The sequence below is a fragment of the Leopardus geoffroyi genome, chromosome B1 (genome assembly GCF_018350155.1).
Source record: "Leopardus geoffroyi isolate Oge1 chromosome B1, O.geoffroyi_Oge1_pat1.0, whole genome shotgun sequence".
Lineage (NCBI taxonomy): Eukaryota > Metazoa > Chordata > Mammalia > Carnivora > Felidae > Leopardus > Leopardus geoffroyi.
In genome coordinates this window covers 143,986,965-143,992,997 of record NC_059327.1, presented here as the reverse complement: position 1 = coordinate 143,992,997, position 6,033 = coordinate 143,986,965, and positions in this window count along the sequence as shown.

Here is a 6,033-nt window from a genome sequence, read left to right as displayed (position 1 = left end):
GAGGGGCTGTAACATGATTTTCAGTAGTGAAGAGGTAGCGGGAAATCCTACGGTTGTAAAAAGGGATCTATCCCTCCCTCTCAGCCTTGCTTGCTTATATTTACATTCTTCAAAAGTTTATCTGGATTTAATAAGAGCTAGGAGAATTATTTTATGTTCAACACTCCCACGTCTTTTCAGTTAAAAATTTTTTAAAAAGCTTACAGTCAGTTAACATTTATGTGCCAAATGTTTTTGCTGACTCTGATTTATCCATAACAACAAGCCAATGATAGGTTCTATTAACTCATCCCCATTTTCCTGATGAGGAATATGAGGCTTGGAGAGGTTAAGTAATTTTTCTGGATGTCACAGCATTGGTGGGCCTCCACTCCAAGCCAAGGTGTCAGAGTCCAAACTCCTTACCTTCATAATCATTAATCTCGCCTCTCCGTTCCCAATATCTGAGAGACAGAAACCTTGTCTTAGGAAAATCACCTGACTCAGCAAGGCTGGGACATCATTATTAAAATTTTTTTTATTTTAATGTTTTTATTTATTTTTGAGGAGAGACAGAGTGCCAGCAGGGGAGGGGCAGAGAGAGAGGGAGACACAGAATCTGAAGCAGGCTCCAGGCTCTGAGCTGTCAGCACAGAGCCCCACAAGGGGCTCAAACTCATGAACCGTGGGATCGTGACCTGAGCTGAAGTCAGATGTTTAACCCACTGAGCCACCCAGGGACCCCTCAACTTCATGTCACTTTAAGGTTGATATTAAAAAGATAAAAATTAAAAAATACAAGACTTGTGGGGATGCCTGGGTGGCTCAGTCGGTTAAGCATGACTCTTGATTTCTGCCCAGGGTCATGGGATCCAGTCCCGAGTCTGCCTCTGCTCTGAGTGTGGGACCTGCTTGAGATTCTCTCTCTCTCTGTCTCTCTCTCTCTCAAAATAAACATATTAACCCTCTTTCTGCTGCTTCTGTACTGTGCAGATTCCAGAGATGGTACACACTGATTTCATGGTTTATCTATGGATCAGAACCTACAGTTTAAAAAATACTTCTGTAGAGAATGAATGAAGGTAAATGATTATATCAGAAACATGAAGTATGATGTCTTTTATAGCTGGCATCTCGTTTTGTTCAGTTTAAAAGCAGTGTGGTAGTTTTCAAAAATAGCCACTTATTCTTCAGTACTCCTCCCTTCTAATGGTGGAGCCTATTTTCTCTCCTGGACTATGGGCTATACTTAATGACTTGCTTCTAATGAATACAGTACAGCTTTAGTGATGGTGTCGGACTCCAAAACTAGATCACAAAACACACTGCTGCTCCTCCTTGCACTGTTAGATTGCTCATTTTGCGGGAAGCCAGCTATCACGCCCTGAGAACACTAAAGCAACTGTGTAAAAGGTTCCTATCTTGAGGAACTGAGACCTTTACCAAGAGCCAGAGAGGAACTGAGTCTTCTTACTAATAACTATGAAAGTGCTATCTTAGAAGTGGATCCTCTAGCCCCCAGCTAAGCCACCCCCACACTCCTAATCCACAGAAACTATGGAACAATGTTCCTTGCTTTAGCTATTAAGTTTTGTGACAAATTGTTATGCAGCAGTAGATAACTAATGCAGAGTTGGGTAACACAAGCAGAATGCCACCACCCTAACAACACCTTAAGATGTAGTCATGGCTTTGGAAGTGAGCAGTAGGTGGAAGCTGGAAGGACTGAGCAGTGTTAGCGAAAGCCTAAAGTTCCTGCAGTAGGCTATTAGAAGTCTGCTGGCCTTGAAGGAGACTGCTAGTAGTAGCTTCAGGTCAAGTGAGGAACATGTTACTGGCAACTAGAGAGAAGTGTTTGTTATACAGTGGCAGAACATTTAACACTGTCAGCTACAGTGATGTGCAAGGTAGAACACGTAACTAAAGAACTGAGTAACCTAGCTAGATTCTGGTCGGAATGTTGAAGTTGCCACCTACCTTCTTCTTGCTGGTTATAGTAAAATGCGAGAGGAAAGATGCTAGAAGGACTGTTACAGAGGATCCGGCAAAATGGTGCAGCCACTTTGGCAGTTTCTTACAAAACTAAACATACTCCTACCATATGACCCAGCGATTGTTCTCCTTGGTATTTATCCAAAGGAACTGAAAACATATCCATACAAAAACATGCATATAGATGTTTATAGCAGCTTTATAGTTGCCTAAACCTAGAAACAATAAAGATGTCCTTCAGTAGGTAAATGGATAAACTGTGGTATACCCAGAAAATGGAATATTATTTAGCACTAAAAAGAAATGAACTATTGAAACCATGAAAAAACATGGAGGAAACATAAATACATATTACTAAATGAAAGAGGCCAATCTGAAAAAGGTATATACTGTTATGACTCCAGCTCTGTGATGTTCTGGAAAAGGCACACTCTAGTAAAAAAATCAGTGGTTGCCAGGGTTAGGAGGAAGAAGGGGATGAATAGGCAGAGATGATTTGAGAGGCAGTGAAACTACCCTCTATAGTACTGTAATGGTGGATAAATGTCATTATACATTTGTCCAAACCCACAGAATATATAAAACTAAGAGCGAACCCTAATGTAAGCTATGACTTGTGGGGATAATGATGCAGATTCATTAACCGTAACGAATGTATAACTCTGGTGTACTCAGTTTTGTTGTGAACCTAAAACTGCTCTTAAAAATAGCCTATTTTAAAAAAAGGATCCAGGGGTTGCCTGGGTGGCTCAGTGAGTTAAGCATCGGAATTTAGCTCAGGTCATGATCTCACTGTTTGTGAGTTCAAGCCCCACATCAGGTGAGCTTAAGGACTCACCGCCTCTCTCCCTCTCTGCCCCCTCGCTCACTTGTGCCCTCTCTCAAAGAAAAAAAAATGGTGCTGGAACAACTAGATAATCACATGTAAAAAGAAAAAAAAGAAAAAAGAAAAGAGGATCCACGACTGGTTTTGAAAATTCCCAGACCCAAGGTATATATGGGAACTTAGTTTATCACAAAGATGGCACTGCCTATCTGTGGAGATATGTGTAGCATAAGTAACTGACAAAGAATTGATATCCAGAATATATAAAGATCTCCTGCAAATCAATAATAAAAAACCCAAAAAGTGGGACACCTGGGTGGCTCAGTTGGTTAAGTGTCTGACTTTGGTTCAGGTCATGATCTCATGGTTCATGGGTTCGAGCCCCGTGTAGGGCTCTATGCTGACAGCTCGGAGCCTGGAGCCTGCTTCGGATTCTGTGTCTCCCTCTCTCTGCTCCTCCCCTGCTTGCTCTCTCTCTCTCTCTCTCAAAAACAAATAAACATTAATAATAATAATAATAAAAACCAAAGAGCTATAAAAAGAAAGAGCCAAATAGCAAAAATCTACATGAAGCAATCTCAACCTCTCTGGTAATCACTCTGGTAATCTTACCATGTAAGTAGTGCCTTATACAAATGTTTGGTATTTAAATAGTACAGAATTAGATGTGCCCTGTTCTTACCTACATTTTTTATTTTTAAACTTTATTTCTTTAGAGAGAGACAGAGCACAAGCAGGAGAGGGGCAGAGAGAGAGGAGACAGAGGATCCAAAGCAGGCTCTGTGCTGACAGCAGAGAGACTGATGTGGGGCTTGAACTCATGAATGGTGAGATAATGACCTGAGCTGAAGTCTGACACTCAATTGACTGATCCCCCCAGGCACCCCTATCTACATTTTTAAATAAGTACTGACCAAAGACTGTACTAGGAGAGAAAACTTTATTTCCTTATAAAAGAGAAAAGGCTGCATGTCAGTGCCTTACTTTTCTATTCATTTTCAAGATCTTTAAAAAAAATCTCATAAAATACATTCTAAAAAAAAAAAAAGAATTATTTTTATTTTTATTTTTATACAATGAAAGAATTCACTTGGTAGAACTTTATTATCCTTGGCAACACAGTTTAAATATGCTTAGCTAAAATAGTTGGAAGAACAGAATAGTCTAATTAAACATTCTGATTAATTCTGAGTCACCATGGGACACTTTAAGTAGATTATAAATTCTCAAAGAATTAGAATATGAGGTAATGAAAACAAAGTTTATGTTAACTATAACCTTCAAGAAATTATATACCACTTTTTTTTAATCTTTATTTTTGAGAGAGAGAGAGATACAGAGTGCGAGTGGGGGAGGGGCAGAGAGAGAAGGAGACACAGAATTCGAAGCAGCCTCCAGCTCTGAGCTGTCAGCACAGAGCCTGACATGGGGCTCAAACCCACGAATCACAAGATCATAACCTGAGCCGAAGTCGGACGCTTAACCAACTGAGCCACCCAGGCACCCCTATACCACCTTTTAAACTGTAACTTTTCCTTTATGATTCAGTAATTTATTTCCTACTGCTTTCCTGTTCATCATAAGCATTAGTTTGTTAGCAAATAGCCTTTCACCCTCCTGCCACCTGAACTTCCCTTTTTAGGATGCCCTCAGCCCTATGCTGTGCCTTTTTTGATAGTTCCATAAGCAGCTTGCATTAGTCATTTTGTAAGCCTATTTCCTTAATCGGATCAAAGGTTTCTATATGGCACAAACATTGTGTTTGCCACCCATACCTCATGCATTTTACATTTTTTATATTTCAAACAAACTCTCCCCAAAATGGATGAATGGTAAAATAAATATTTATAGCAACTGTAATTGTTGTTTCATTTCAAGATTAAGCCAAAAATAAAAATAAAAACTTAATATCTATCTTTGATGAGAAATTTACCAAATGCTTATTTTGTGGCAAATACGCTAAGTGCTTGTAACATTCTCAAAATTGTCAAAACAATGAGGTGGGTGATATTATACTTAGAGAAAACTGACAGGGAATAAATCACGCATTCAAATATTTGCTTGAGCACCTAACATACTGTGCACTGAACCAGCACTGGGATATGGCAGAGAACAGATTCTGCCTTTCATGGAACTTGCTGAGATCACATGCAAAATATATCAGTATTCTAGATTTATACATCACTTTATATATATAGTATGAGCTTGGAAATGGGAGTTCATCCCTGAAATGGATCCATTCTTAGTACTGACAAAAAACTGACATTGAAAAGTTGAGGCTCAGACTCTGATGACCTCTTCAAGGTCAAAATGACCCTGCAAGGTCACTCTGCCTTCATGGACAGCATCGAACCTTGTAAGAATCTGATCTTCAGGTTCACAGAAAATATTCTCAAGGTAAAATTCACAAAATAAAAGGAATCAGATAGAATTAAGATACTTTGGGATTAGAGAAATAAGATTTTCACTTTTTTTTAAATGTTTATTTATTTTTGAGAGAGACAGAGCACCAGCGGGGGAGGGGCAGAGAGAGGGAGACACAGAATCCAAAGCAGGCTCCCGGCTCTGAGCTGTCAGCACAGAGCCCAATGCGGGGCTCGAACCCACAAACCATGAGATCATGACCTGAGCCGAAGTTGGACGCTTAACTGACTGAGCCACCCAGGCGCCCCAAGACTTGCACATTTTTAAACCAGGTATTTTTCTGTCTTGCATATAAACCTCAGTTAAGAGCAGGGTGAAGACAAGAAGTCAGAGCACAGAATGGATGTTTTGGCCTCCCGGCCTCTACGTTGGGTAGGAAAATCCAGAAGGATGAAACTTCCAGGCACAATCACAAGTCATGCAGCAAAGCTGTGAACCCTAACTGCTATGACAGTTTGAATTTTTTTTTTTAAGTTTATTTATTTGAGAGAGACAGAGAGAGAGAGAATCTCTGCTGACAGCGCAGAGCCTGGGATAGAGCTCAAACTCACAAACCAGGAGGCCACGACCTGAGCTGACATCTAGAGTCAGACACTTAACCGACTAAACCACCCAGGTGACCCAGCCATTTTGAATTTTATTTACCTCTCTCTGCAGCTAGACACATGAGGAGACACCCAGTTCAAAAGTGCAAAGAAAAAGAAGGAAGGAAGGAAGGAAGGAAGGAAGGAAGGGAGGGAGGGAAGGAGGGAGATAGGGAGGGAGGGAGGGAGGACGGAAGGAAGGGAGGGAGGAAGGAAGGAAGAGTTAGA